Raw genomic sequence first — 16108 nt, forward strand, 5'->3', positions numbered from 1 at the left:
GGATGTGACCTTGTTATTGACAAAAAGGGCTTGATTATGTAAAGGCGACCTGAGTTTAGCCTGGAGTGAAACGAATCCGCGAAATAATTGTGGCTATATCGATTACAATTTGTTAGCAAACAAATTTTAAACATTTTTAATTGATTATTTGAACGTTTGTTGTAGTTAGAGGGTTGGTAACTCTGAAAAGAAATATTATGAACAAATCCACAGAGATAAACATAGATTGACCGACATTATACAACATTATGATGGATTTTTAATCCTTCATTGATTCATGTGTAGATACCTGCAAAATTCGTGTTGTTATTACAGACCGGAAAAATTCGCGGGTTCTTTTCGTGTTATGTTAGAATCCAAACACATGTACCTTCATATTGTTTCTGTGGTTGGCTCACAGTTTATCTGAAGGACTCTTGAGCTAATGAAAAACCTTCAACCAAAGAAGTATCGAACCGGAAGCATCCCAGTTGGCAGGTCTCACAAGTCAGTAGCCAATGAGCACATGGTATTTGCCCGAGTATGAAGGGAATTGCGGAGTCTATCCCAGAGGTAATTGAAACCGCAAATTTTTCAAGTCTCTACTTATTATCTGTTAACAGAAACATACTGCAGGCCATTACATATTTCAAAGCCTCTGTCACTGGCTCGTGTGCCGGGCATATGTCGTTTTGGCTAAAGGCGTTTTGCCTAATTTTAGGCAAAACGCCGTTCAGAAAAAAGCCGTTAGGCAAAACGCCGTTAGGAAAATCGCCTATAGGCAAAACGCCGTTAGGAAAATCGCCGATAGGCAAAACGCCGTTGACCAAAAGGAGTTAAGCAAAACGCCGTTAGGCAATACGCCGTTAGACAAAACGCCGTTAGGCAAAACGCCGTTAGGAAAATCGTCGTTAGGCTAAACGACTTTAGGCAAATGACTTTAGGCAAATCGCCGTAACGAATTCATGTTTAGGCAAACCGCCTTTAGGCAAATCGCCTGTTACTCCGTGTGCCGTGTGCTCCTTTACACTTCATGAAGAACTAGAAACAAAAAAAAGACTATTAGGAACCAGGACAGAGGGTGAAATGAGGCAGTCAGGCAATCATCTAACAACACTTCCTGGTTACGTACAATAATAATAATAATAATAATAATGTGTATTCTACCCTGTTGCCACATGATAACATGAATTGAGCAAGTCTACGCCAATCACTAGAGCCACAAATATTCCACGTATTAATTGGGTAGCAAAGTAGACTTGAAGCATGCACACATCTTCTTCGCGTTGATGATTGGACTACAGTTTACTGATGAGTCCTTGACGACCCGACCCGGTTATAAATTAGGAGAAGTGATCACCCAATAACGTTTATCCTGCCAAAGGATGTGACCTTGTAATAGACCAATAAGTAGGGGCATGCAGATTTCGCGAAAAGATTTCGAGACTAGATGAAAGTCAAAACACTGTAGCATCGTCTGTGTTTCGTTATTGGGTGAGTTTCTTCCAGGTACATATCGATTGTTACAACACCAATCACAGTGATTCAGTGCGGGAGCAAACGCGTCCTTAGTGGCTCGGTCAAATAAGGCAACGACTTCTCTCGCAGACGGCCGCCAATCACAAGGAAGAAACCACAGGTACGCGTACACCTTGTTGCAGTCCAATACGCATTCAGATCTTTTCGCGAAAAATGCCTGCCCCTACCAATAAGTAGAGACCTGTAAAATTCGCGGATTCATTTCGCGATAGGACAGAGTCCAAATACTTTTGACATTATTTTGCTTCAGTGATTGGGCCACAGTTTATCTGAAGGACTCTGGGCCAATGAAAAAACTTTAACAGAAGAATTAGCTAATCACGATCATTTCAGTCAACAGGTGTTACGAGTCGGTAACCAATCAGCATATGTAATTTGCACGAGTGCATAGAGGATCATGGAGTCTATCCTTTAGGTATTTGAAATCGCGAATTTTACAGGTCTCTACCAATACGCATTTGAGAAAAAGGCTTGATTATGTAAAGGCAAGTGGAGTCTAGCCTGGAGGGAATATCGGCCCATCAGCTCACCAGGATGGCTGGGTTATGAGCAGGCAGGAACCGCGACATGATCGCAGCGCTGCTCGTAATAACCCGACTCTCGCCCGTGTCCTCGGCTGCCGCAGCTATGACGTCACGTCCACGCGACGGCAGAGGCCAAACCACTGATGGCTCGAGGCCAGCCGCCCACTTGACTACTTATGCGTGCCGACGTGGAGATTTGAGTGGTTCGGAACCCCTTTGCACCGTCTTGTTCGCTGTCAGATGATGCTAGAGCCACGGTTATCGCGACGATTCATTGGGCAGCACAGTAGACTTGAAGCACATATATATCTGCCTCACGTTGATATTGACCCGCAGTACTCCTGACGAACCTGAGCAGGTTATAAACAAGGAGAAGAAGTGGTTACCGTCAAAGGATACGCCCTTACAATCGACCACTGAGTATGGACATGTAATATCATCGCTCAGTAGACTGCAGTAAGGCATGCCAGTAGTAGCGATTGTTCCCTTGTAACTGGCGGCCGTCTGCAAGAGAAGCCACTGCCCTGTTCGGTCGGGCCATTCAGAGCGCGTTTGCTTCCGCACTGGATGGGTGTGATTGGTGCGCTGACAGTAGACATGTACTTGCAATGAACCCACCCAACCACGAAACACAAGACAATGCTACAAAGTTTTAACATACAGCTGGTCTGAAAACCTTTTCGCGAAAAATACTTGGCCTTAGCAATAATTTGTTTATATGTTCAAAATAAACCAATAATTTTAATTATTGAGGTTAAAATCATCATGGCGCTATAGTAATTTTGTATTTCGTTGGCTTGTGAGTTTCGTTAGATGCTAAATATAGGACAACGAATTTACGACAGACGTAATTATTAGAGGTACTGAAATCTCGTGGATTTATTTGGTTACAAGCTTTAAAGCAGATCTTCATACTCTTGCACTGTGTTCATGTGGAAGTGATTTTAGGGGAAAAGATTTTCTGATAGTTTGTGCATTAAAACAAGGTAGTATCGTCTGTGTATCGTGATTGGTTGAGTTTTTTTTTTTGAGGACACGCTCACTAAAGGCTCACAAATCGCAACAATTCAGTGAGGAAGCAAACTATTTCTAAATGTTCTGTCCAAATAAGGCAAAGAATGACTTCTCTTGCAGACGGCTACCAATCACAAAGCAGAAATTGCTGGTCCAGACACACAGTATTGCATTCTAGTTAGCAATCAAATTGTTTCGCGAAAAGAAAATCACTGTATCTAGTCATTAAAAATAAAATAGTAGCCCAACAAACACGTGCGAAGTGGAAATGAGGATTGCCACGCCCGCGGTACGCTTTTGCGCGTTCGCAGAGTGCGACAGGAAACAAATGAAAGAATGGATGCATGTGCAGGGGTTTTACGTCTCGTCGACATCGGGACCATTGGAGACCTCGAGGGACGATGAGATGAGAATGGTGCGTTGACATAGTTAGTGGGAGTCCGAGCGGAAGAACGCAGAGAACACGGACCGGGAATCGCGAGGAGGCGAGTGCTCCGACCTCTGGACCACCGCGGCCCCTGGCGCCGCTCCAGCGCCAGCTGACACGGCCGGGCCGCCAGCCCTCCCCTCCAGGGGGGGGAGGGAGGGGCTGGCAGCAGGCAAGGTCGCCCCGCGCGCGGCCTGCAAGCCCGCCAAGGCCAGTGCATCGGCGCGCTCCTGCGGTGTGCCGCAAGCAGCCTCTCCCCCCCCACCCCGCATTGCCTTTCATATACAACAACAAAATAAACTTTTTACAAGCGTAAGAAGTTATACTTACTTGGTGTAATTAAAAAAAACTAACTTTAATTTTGCATGCAAATAATTAATAGAAATAAAATAAAATGAATGGAGTGATATTACAAATAAGGTTGGTAAAGTATAAATCCGATCTAATTTAAAAAAATAAAGATGGTACCTCGTCACCGACCAGAGCGCACTGTAAAAAGGCGAGGTCATGTATGGGTCAGTTGAGTCTAGTCTGGAGTGGAATGAAGCCGCGAAATAACTTGGCACCTATAATTAGGGACACCTGTATTTCGCGAATACATTTCGTGTCAAGGTATTTCACCAAATACTGTAGCTTTTTTCCTGTAGTTATTGCCATTGACTGAGGTCGGTGAGAGGTGTCGTCCCGCTCTTGACGGGACCAATTAGAATGTGGTCATCGTACTGCTGCACCCTCACAATTTGCCTTGATGACTCTTACAAAAAGCTACAGTGTTTTAGTTGCTTCCACAGTGAGTGGCTGTGATTCGTGCATTAAAAATTGTACCTGAAAGAAACTTAACCAATCACGAAACACAGGCGATGCTACATTGTTTTAACTCTTAGCTAGTTTCGAAATTTTCTCGCGAAAATATATATACCTCATATCCATCACGATAGACCTGTAAAATTTTCGTTATTTAATAGTTACAGGTTAGAATCCAAAACATTTTTCGTAATCAAGTCAATCACAGGTGTGCATTGACTGCTGTCACATTTAATTTTCTCTCCTCGTTGCGCATGATCCAGTAAGAAGATTTTTAGGTGTTTTCGACATTGACTTCTTGTCCTTAAGGCGTGTCAAGTAAACTGTGCTCCAATGACGAGGATAGTTCAGTGTACCAACATTTTCAGTCTAGACTGGCACCAAATAATGGAAATTTTGCATGAATTTATTTATACATTGAGGGAAACGTTTTCTTCCTCAACAAAACATTTGTTTGTGTATGGCCAAATAAATATATTTTGTTGATTCAGACAACTTATGTAGCAGGAAAGATTTTGTTGACGCAACAACCTGATTTTGTCACCTCAACTGTCTGTTTTTTTTTTTTGATGTAACAAATATATTTTGTTACTCACCAAATTTGGCTAGGCCAACAAAATATTTGGTTACAGCAAGTAAATATTTGTTTCGTCATATATAAACAAATATTTGTTTGATTCAAACAAACCTTTTTGTTCTCTGTGTCGCGAGTCACTTTCGCCAGAAAGAACAGCCTGCTGTCTGCGGGGAGCCGTGGAAACCTGGCTCGCTCAAGGCCTCGCGGAAAGAACTGCGGGCTGACTACTGAAGGTCCTTGATTCGAGCTGCCGACCAAGGTGACAGATACTTTTTACACAGAACTGGCTCCACTTCGTTTCGCGTTTCTGCTGTTGTGTTGTTTGCAACGCATTTATGCACATTTCTTTTGTATAATTTTTTTTTCCTCAAATACTCTTATCCCTTCCGTTTTACGTAGATTTCGCAACAACAAAAAAAAAACACTGGCGACAACAAAGTAATTGTGTGTTCTTAGCAAAAACTTCAATTCAAATTGTTTTTTGTTGTCAACACAATGTTTGATGTGATCTACGTTGACCGACACGTTTCAGGTTTAAATATAATATGCTGCTTGATCCCAATTGACCACTGCAAAATCAGTGCACATCGCTACGAAATTAGTACCTAATAATAGTGTTTAACAGAACAGTTCGACACACACAGAGACAGCTGTGTTAGAAGCCGCGACGCCTACGGCCTATATGTCAGTGTGTTGAGCGCGCGCCTTGAGAAACGAAAATTCCCTGTGTTATGTTTGTGCACATAAAACTAACCATTTTTATTTTCATATTTTACCACAAAACATTACGAAATCCAGTCTTTGACTAATGCCACCTAACCTACAGTGGCACATTTGTCATGAATTTATTTCCAACAATTTTTTTTGGTTAAATTAATTGAAAATGATCAAAAACGTTTGGCCCCATGACAGCTCATTTCTGCGAGAATCATAACCTTTTTTTACAAATTGCAAGAGTTTTTGATGTTTTTCACCGTATATATGTATAATTAATATTGTTAGGTTATGTATCCTACAAACCACTTCTACTTGGAATTGACACTTGTTATTAACTCTTGTTGCGGACACTTGTAACGGACAAGTTTTTTTTTTTATAATTTTTACTGACAAATAACTTGTTTTCTCAAAGATATGTGAAACACTTATTCGTGACAACTTGTGATCACAGGTGCTTATTTCTTACAATAATTGTTACTTACAAGTTACTTTGTGAAACAGGACCCAGGCGTATCGGGAAGGGAGCCGACCACTGCATACACATACAAACCTGCAAAATTCACTTTGTTTTTTTTTTTTGGTTCCAGGTTAGAATCCATAAACGTGTGCGTAAACAAGTCAATTTCAAAAGTTCATTGTCTGCTGCCACATTTCACCTTCTCTCCGGGAGGTGCATGATTCGGTCAGTACTTTTCGTAGTTGTTTTTTAATGAAAAATTTTCTGTACGTTTACAAAAGATTTCTTTGGAAACCAGTTGTCAAGAAATAGTTTGCATTACTACAAGAAATATATCGTAACTTTGCACAACACATGGATATGGTTATTTCTGCATTATGAAATGCGTTTTTCGAGATAATACTGGGACTTTATTACGAAAATTGGCGCATAATTTTATATTTTTAATAATGTTTCATTCAAGCGTAATATTCAATAATTTGACTTTATTTTGTTTTATTATTCTTATTAATGTGCGCAGTTAATACTGGAAAGCTATCCAGGAAAAGGTTTACAAATAACTTTGACTATTGGAGGTAGGTACTGGGACAACACAAACCATAAATGCCAGGATAAAAATCCGAACCCAGTATTACTGCAAACACTATTTTGTAATGATACAGTTGTTTTCATGTAAATGTACAAATACACAATTGTTTGTAATTTTACATGAATATTTCGATTCAATTCACAAAACAAAAATTTACAGTGTAGTCCTTTAAGGCATGTCAAATAATCTTGGTATCTAGGAACAAATGCCCATCAATCTCTAATCTAGACTTTGGCCAAATAATAATAATACGTTGTGGCAGGTATTTTTTCGCGAAATATCTGAACTTTCATTAGACTGCAGTGAGGTATGGGGTTTACTTCCTTGTGATTGGCTACCATGGGCAAGGGAAAACATTGCCCCCCCCCCCCCCCGCCTTTTTTTTGGTCGGGCCATTTAGGACTTGTTTGCTTCCGCACAGCATTGCTGTGATTCATATGCCGGCAGAAGGAATGTATCCTACCCACAGCATACATGTTTAAGGACCCATCCTAGCATTAGCCTGAAGTGGTTTTGGGTATATCACGTGCAGTGGCGGATATAGAAATTTTTTTTTTACGTTTGGGAAGGCGATTTTGAGAAAATTAAAAAAAAAGTACAAAAACTTGAACGAGTGTATTCAAGAACTTACATCACTATCGAGCTTAGGCGACGCTGTTTCTCACACAGTTGTAGTTGCAGGCGTTGTAACACCTCGCCTCGCATCGCCTAAGATATTTTCCGGACTTCATCCCAGCTCCTCCGGGGAGGGGGGGGATATCCCCCCCCCCCCTGTGCGCAACCTGGAGCTAGTGATGGTCGGAGCCGAGTCCTCCGGAGCGCAAGTCCAGCGACTCGGGCCTGCTGGCCGCCCGCGCGGCCTGAGCCGTGCGCCGCGGTGCTGCGGTGCTGCGGTGCTGCGCCGTGCTTTATTAATGCGTCCGTCGCGCCAGCCGTCGGCGATCAATCCCGCGGCGAGGACGTTACATCGCCGCTGTGCCGCTGCGGGGACGGGAGCGGGTGTCGCGCACGCGCAGCACGTACCTGAACTCAGCGTCAAGACGAGAACATTTATCATGCCTATTAATGACGGTTATGAATTTAAAAAAATTGGTTGTCTGTAAAGTCGGTTTACGGACAATAGTTTAACGTGACAACGTCATAACAAAACATTGATGAAATGATTGATCCAGAAGAAAAGGAAATATCATATTCGGCCTTAGACTGAGCCGTAATAGGTTTTTGCAACCAAACCATTTAGGCATTAAAAATATTATATTCTTTGAGGAAGAATTTTTTTTTAATTTTTATATCTTTTGTATGATAAAATCTACCTCTGCATACTTTTATGAATAAAATTGAATCATTTTTATTGAATTATCACTATTTTGTATGGATACAAAGGAGTGAAATGAAATGTACAATTTAATTAATAAATTTACTTTTACTTGCATTCATTATTCAAATATATTTATTACTTTTGAAATGTTACGTGCGTCGTATTTATTTTTACAAGTACAAAATAAATTTCGCACCTGCCGGGATTCGAACCGACAACCTTACAATTAGAAGATAGCGCCACTGATCGCTCACCCACGAGGCCAAATTCGATAATTAATAGTTCACGGTAGGGGAATAATATTATTTCGTTTTTATAACTCGATTTTATAACAAATACGCATCCCAAATACACCAAACTTATTTATAATGTGTTACAATATGTTTTTAAAACATTGTGCAAAAGATCCCGGTTGTAATTTGCATTATTATGTGTAAATGTAAAACACCATTGTTGGTTCAAAACGTATTTGAATATTCAACATTAATTTTAAATAACTGTACCGATTGTGCTGAAAGTCGGTGGACAATCGTTAAATTACATAATATTAATAATTCAAACGACGAAAATATGATTGAAAAGTCAAATCGATGGTCGTTCCAATTGAGTGGAAGAGAGATGCCACGCATGCGTAGGCCCTACAATGAGCATGAAGAGAGATGCCACGCATGCGTACAATGAGCAAATAGGACACATCCGTAGTGGGACATCCGTAGTGGGACACTTTTTCGTGCGTGCAGCCGGCGTTCATCGATTTATTAGACGTTGTCACGTCAAAAAATATAGTACTTTTTCGAGATGTAGGCTAATTCTTTTCAAAACCGCACCAAATTATTAGATAATATAACTTCAAATTGCCATCATTATCCTACTATTCTATTTTTTTTGTAAAATACATAATTATTATACTATAATCATTCAACTATAAAAAAATTTGTAGTACAGATTTATTGGTGATTTACGAAAATAGAAATGAAATGCCTCAATTTCCTACATAGTTTCCTTAAACAGAAATACCTACATTTTCAACATCAGATAGGAAGCCTTTTGATTCCTTTATGAAAAGAAAAAAAAAGATGGTTGCTCCAGTAGCCAATTGCGCACGTACTGTTCGACTGCAGCGTCGTTTTCATATTTTTCCCCTTCTGATGCCTCCTTCAGTGCTCCAAACATATGGCAGTCGCGTGGGGACAAGTCTGGACTGTATGGTGGGTGTTCAAGAAGTTTGCTGGATGCCGTTTATGGCTTTGATGTTCCACTTTATCACGACCATTTCGAAACTTCTGGGCCTTGGGTTTCACTCAGAGTAGCATCACCGAACTGTGCTGGAGTCTCTTCACAATTTCACTCGATTTAACGCATTTTGTTACCGAGAAAACTAATAAATACGCGTTGCGCAACTGGCGCTGGTACGTTTTGTAAATCATACTGTAAACAAAATGTACTTAGCTAACTTGGCAATTTATTTTAAAATATGGCTCATTGGTAGAGACCTGCAAAATTCGCGGTTTCGATGGCCTTCAGGATAGACTGCACATACCCCTGTACACTCGGGCAAATAACGCAAGTTCATTGGCTGCCGACTTGTAAGTCGTCTTAGCTGGTTTGTCTGTGATTCGATCCTTCTTTGGTTTAGGGTTTATAACTGGTTAAGATTCGTCCAGATGAACAGTAAGCCAATAGCAAAATTATCTAAGAGGTATATGTGTTTGAATTCTAACCTATCACCGAATGAATCCGCGAATTTTGCAGGTCTCTACTCATTGGTTAATGCTTATTTTAATAACAGTTCAAACACCACCGCAAAACTTGGCGCTGTCGTAAAAATTATTTTCACTGAAATAATTGGGAGTAACGTGTTTACTTCGCCATAAGCTAACGTCCGTGCGTCCACTGTTGTTTCAGACTAGTGTGTTTCTGCGATGCGGGTTGCCGTGTGCCCCAGGCAGAAAGAAACGCCCGGTGTGTATTGGCTGTATCGCGCCGAAATATATTCATTTAAAATTGACGGTATCAAGTTATGTCCATGCTTTTCTCTACAAACGGAACTTGTTTTTTATCGTAGATCTACTCGGTGTATTTTTAACGTTCGGCGTTTATTCTCTCTCGAACGCTATCAACAGGAACGGGCATACGCATTTACAAGCTACGTGCGTTACCACATAAGTACTTCACGGACGTGAGCAAACCAGCCTTTGGCAGCAATCGATTTTACGCCGTTCGACTATCGACCGGGCATTGGCCGCCGAGCAAAACCCATCGCGAGAACGTGACGGCAGTGAATTAAAGATGTCGGAAACGTGTCCGCCTTGTTGTGATCCGACGGGTAAGAAACGGCAATTAAATATTAAATGATCCGTCTGAGTGATCATTTAGATCGCGCTTTTAGCGTGTTGTGACGCTGCGATTCGGCCGCGGGACCATACAGTGTGACGGCCGCAGGTTGAAGACATAGGCTGACTCACAGAGAAAGTAAAGAGAGATAGAGACGCCACTCTCATGTTGGCGAAACTTACTTATTAGATCGTCTCTATTGGTGGTGGGGGGGGGGGGGGGTGAATAGTCTGTCTCCGTATACCTACCAGCCTCCGTTAATAAATGCGGGAAACAATACCATCAAATAATATGAAAGCAAATAAGCACTTTTAAATTTTAGCAGTGCTTATATTCTACATACTTGTGACAATACATTCGTGTTAGAACGCTTAATGTCTTATTTTTGTCAAAGTCAATTTTATATCTACATGATCAAAAAACATGGACTATTTTATGCAAGGTAGCATTTTCGTTAAATTTTTTTTTTTTTTTTTTTACATAAGCTAGTTATTTTCTCAATAGTCCATCGGTTCGTTTCAGGGAAGTTTTAATTTGTATCTATTCCAACCCATTTTTTAATTTTCGAAACGAGTTCAATTAAAATTTTCAAGTTATTTAACAACAAAAACCATGAAAGAATAAACGTGCGTAAGAATATAAACATCTGCAACATCTGTGACCACCCTTTCGAATAGTTTTATACATAGTTTTGTACATCCACAATAAAGGTGATGATTTAGATACACTAAAATTTAATAGCTGTATGACTATCAAATATTTAAAGATGCATTAGGTTATCGGAAAACAATTATTTTCATTAACATACAAAGCATAACGTTAAACCATACGGGTTAGTGCATTATTTCAAGGTTGGTAATAGCATAGGGACTAACCATGGGCGTAGATCCCGGGGGCAGGGGGGCTATCTCTCCCTCCCCCCGGAACTAAGAAGCCCCTCACTGAGGGGCCCCGCTTGCGCTGCATAAGCGTTACTGTGAAACAGGGGTTATGTCAAAATTATGTCCTCCATAAACGTTATGAATATATATATATATATATATATATATATAATTTTCTGCTTATTGCATTAATATAGACTGAAATGTGGGCAGTATTCAGCATACAGGCACCTAACCAGAGATGGCTTGTATCGGTTAACACCACGTGCAAAACTTTCATGCAACCCCCCCACCTTTTCCGTGTTTCCATATTACTCTCCGCGGGCCCTCCTTGCAAATCATACTGCAGTGCGCCCCTGGGACTAACTTCAGATACGCGCTTCGTGGTCGCTATGTAGTGTCAGTACCCTACCCTGGGCCGGCTGGCTCAGTCGAGACTTGAGGCCAAGTAAAGCATTTCTCCGTTTCATTGACTCGCACAGGTTTTGCTTGGATTTTAATTACTTGACTGCGAGCGGCCCATACACTTAAATATGAATAGGTATAGACCGTGCGCCCGAGCTGGCACAGGATATTATTTTTTTATTCTGTGATTGGACTATGTTATGTCGAATTCCTGTGTCATGACCAAAAAAAAAACAGCTCGTACTTTGTTGAGTTATAAGACCTGGTACATCTTTGTTTGTCCTAAGTTCATTGGAGTCGGAGTTTGATATTTCATTACAAGTGAAGTTTGGTATGTTCTGCATTACTTGTATTACAGTTGTTTTTCAACAAATGTTGAAGGATTATTTGTAAAATGACGCACGTGTGTACAGTTGCGGTGGGCAACTCGCGAGCGCGCATCTCATCCCAAGTGTTTGGTCGGAGGTGGTTCGTCACGAAGTTGCGTGAGAGATGGAGCGAGGGCATCAGCGGGGGTGTGGGCCGAAGGGGGGCGGGGGTCGCGCGGAGTCACTGACCTCGCGGGGATTTTGGGAGGGGGCAGGGGAAGGGAAGCATATCGAGCGGGCAGGTTCGTCCAGTCGGGCGGGGTGGGGGGGAGACACCCTCGGCGGTCATTAGCGTCTTCTTCTGGGTTTCTGCTTTCACCTCATCGCCGCGACAAGTCAACATCCAGCACCATGCCCTGCCCGTGCACCCCGCCCCTCACCCCTCCTTGCCCAGTTGATCTCGGGGATGACGCGGTGTTTCATTACAGGTCGCCAAAGCTGGCAAGACCCCCGCGTTTCCGCCGCTTCCCTCCCAGGCATTGGCGGTCAAGGCACGAGGGTTATGAACAAAAACAATGCATGTTATTTTGGGTGATGCGAGGTGCTGGAATCACAAACCACAAGTACAGCGATACGTGTTGAGGATGGTAATATAACTGTCGAAATCCCTTTTTGTTGACGTATGTTTAATGAATACAAAATCCTTTTTTGTTTTTTTGTAAAATACCCTCCCGAAATAAATTCCCGTATCCGCCACTGCCTCCCAACCTTCCTAATCGCGTCAGTTTTTTTCTTTTTATTCTTTCCTGAGACGTAATGAGACAGTGGACTCGTGTAGGCCTACATACTCGTACGTACTTGCAGCCCCACAGTCTCAGTAAAGATGACGTATCCGAAGACAAGCTTAAACACTACTAGTCGAATAAAATTATCTACATTAAACAATTATAAAATTTGAAGGAAATAATAAATTTTGAAGGAAATTATAAATTTTGAAGTAAATTATAAATTTTGAAGTAAATTATAAAATTTGAAGGAAAATTGTAAATGTTGAAGGGTAAGTATGAATATGTTTTTATAAAATTTATTTATTTTTATCCCACTGTTGCAAAAAAAATCTTAGATTTGTTTGGAAAACCAATTTAAAAGTTTCGTGAAAATATTTACTGAGTTATTTTGTTCATCGGCGTTTGAAAACGCTCGCTCTTAAAAAAATCGGTGTGTCCGCCAAAAAATACTTTTGCCGATTTATACCTACTTCCAAATATACCTATTGTGATGACTTTTTTTAAAGTCCACCAGGCTGCTAATTAGTGGTATAGATTTTCTGTTGTCATTAATAAATAGTTTTGTTGAAGCTCCAACTTTTATTGGTGTCACCAAAAAATATTTGGTGGGGTCTACATCATCAGCAAAACTAAACAAAAAGGATCCTAAGATGCACAAGCGCGGTTCATTCAGGCGTCCGACTCGGGGTCAGTGAATACAGTTAAAAGTCGGCACGTTGGGGACCACGGTCCTGTCGGATTAGCGTGTTTGCCAGATTATAGAATTTTAACTGGAATACCAAATGCGAAATATAACCAGCTACCAAACACGGAAATGGAAACAGATGGTAACGGTAACCTGTGTGTTCGAACTAAAGACGAGGGCAGCGCAGTAATGCGACTTGGCGGCTGAGGTTCAATAAAAAAATTCTGAATGCGAGCGGCTCGAAATTTGCCGGATCACAGAATGTACCGAACAATAGAAAGCCGGAATCAAAGACGTTTCACGGTAGTAGGTTTCCTGCGTAATGACCCACACGAGAATCACGAGCGCAGTTTAGATTAATTCGGGGTCGTTGTGTGTAGGTTGGCTTCTCTGGGCGTTTGCCGTCACTACGTAGTCGAGTAAGCGATAATCTAGTTTGTCCATCTGGTCGGTTGAACACGGCTAGCGTGGGATCGATTCCCTCGCGTTGCAACTGCCGTGTTTTATAGCTTCCCACGGGCGTGGTTACAACTAGACTATACATCGAAGGCTTGGTGTAGGTGACGATAGTAACAATCAACCTTTAACTTTTATTATTAAAAAAAAACCTGTGAGTTGGTCTTTCAGTAGCTACTCGCCAGAGATGTGTAACATCTAATCATGGTAACCAGCAAATTAATGTGTTCCCATGTTGCAAATAAACTTATAAAATGAAACTCGGACACGAAATTTAAGGAGAACTCTCTAAAATAATGCCAAGCGTGATAAGTATACGCAATTTGTGTTTTCAAGTACATTTCTGGACGCGAATCACACGTAGTTTCCACACATGCCGCTAGAATTCGCTGCCGAGCAGCTACGTCGACTATTTAATAACTCGATGTGCATTGTGTTATTTTAAACTATATAATGAAATAGCTCCGATAAAAGCGAGAAATAATTAAAAAAATACTAAATTCTGGATTTGTACCTTTTTTCCACAATAAATTTTATTAAAATACTGCCCATGTTGTTAAAACTCATTAAACAGTTAACACTTAAAAGTTTCCCTTTGGCTTTGCGAACTTTGGTTCACGCTATCCGCCACAGATGGCAGCACCGTGGTTAGATACACATTTCCGTTCCGTGCGACTTCCGTTCCATTCACGAAAGTACTCCTACCAAAATGCTGTATACTGTGTAAGTGGCCTGTTTTCATGTTCTATTAAAAAAATTTAGGCCGAGCGTAAAATAACCAACCAAAGCGCTTATGTTGTGAAAGGTTCTAAGGTCACGAAACACTTAAGATACTATGTTTTTTTTTATGATTCGTACACTCAAAATAAAATTGAGGACATGATAAATAAGAGTAATTAACTCTGCAAAAACGGTGAACTTTCAGAACAACCATAGAATGGATAGACGGGTTGAGTGAAGCTTTGCGAGTAGTTTTTTTTTAGAGGTAATGAGTTTTGCTTGTTGTAATGCTGGAGTTTTCTACGGATTTGTCTTTGTGTGATGCACTTGTTAAAAAAAAAGAGTTAGTGGTTTTATATGGGTGCTCATAAATTTAGTTTTCATGTTGCACTTTTCTGCGCCTTTTGCTCTAACGATTGCGAGTTGTTTTGATGGTCACCTTTGTTTCAGAAAAAATAATTTAGCTCTCCAAATACCTTATCATTATCTCTATAATTAAATACTTCAATTATTATTTTTTCTTGACCAATATTTTGATACAGTCTGATGATTGAATTAAATTTATTTTAGTGTGATTACCATCACAGCCTTTAGTTTTGCTTACTTTGTTCAGTAAAATACACCTTTGGGTGTGTAATAATAACAAATCATATGTATCTGAGATAAAAACGATATATATGTTTGCTAAAAGTAAAGAAAGATAAAAATAAAATTCAAACAAGCATACCTCATTTTTGATGTTCTGCCACCCCTCCGAGTTTTGGGACTTACGTTATTTTCCCTTCTGTTTAGAATTAATTAAGCAGGTTAGACACTATCTGGGCAAGTAAGTTTTTCCTTAATTGTTGAAGCTTTGGTAAATAAAGTTTCTCTGAGTGTTGGGTTCACGTGGGACCGGCCAGCTTAATTTGTACAGCATTGTGTTCCGATCATGGCATGCGGTCTGGCTGACGTTCCAGTAACATAAATAATTTGCTATCAACATGTTGAGAATGCTGATTGGAACTCATGTGTATTTCTTAATTTTGTTGATTAATTTTGCAGCACTAAGCTGCTAGCGTTTTAATTAATGAAGGTAAACTATATTGTTAATCAGTCTTATATAGGATTAAGATATCTGTTAGAAGAAAGGTCATTCGCTGATTGGTTGCTTATGTGCATTGTTTTAAATTTTAAAATATTATTTTTAATATAGTATGAATTTATCAAAACATTTAACGTAAATTTTTAAAAATATGTTTTCATCTTATCATCTCGTAATTAATACCTGCCGGACTTTCTTCAGGATTTTCGAAAACAATCTGTACATATAGTGATAAAAAATTATAAATGTTCAGTAAGTAGTGCTTCTATTAAAATAGAACAACAGTTTATTAATCACAAATGCGCATACGTGCAGTAGGTACTATAAGAGTGTTGGTCATGGTTAAATACTATAAGCCTATATTATATTTGTTATCGTTGAATAACATGGCATAAATAAATTTAACATTTGACGTCCCGTTGACACTGAGTTAATCAGAGGAGGATTAACGATGGAACAGCGGAGGAATGCATGTGTGGAAGAAACGGGAATACTCCCGAGA

The 16108-nt window shown here is 40.3% G+C and overlaps 2 protein-coding genes across 8 annotated transcripts in view; one reads left to right on the forward strand and one right to left on the reverse strand.

The window, feature by feature from the left end:
• The window catches only part of LOC134542448 (ecdysone-induced protein 74EF-like), a 507486-nt gene that overhangs the window by 311658 nt on the left and 179720 nt on the right, over positions 1-16108 (forward strand). The gene's annotated exons all lie outside the window — the stretch shown is intronic.
• Positions 1-16108, reverse strand: part of LOC134542433 (U7 snRNA-associated Sm-like protein LSm11) — a 195055-nt gene that overhangs the window by 124122 nt on the left and 54825 nt on the right. The gene's annotated exons all lie outside the window — the stretch shown is intronic.

The sequence above is a fragment of the Bacillus rossius genome, chromosome 1, assembly GCF_032445375.1.
Source record: "Bacillus rossius redtenbacheri isolate Brsri chromosome 1, Brsri_v3, whole genome shotgun sequence".
Taxonomy (NCBI): domain Eukaryota; kingdom Metazoa; phylum Arthropoda; class Insecta; order Phasmatodea; family Bacillidae; genus Bacillus; species Bacillus rossius.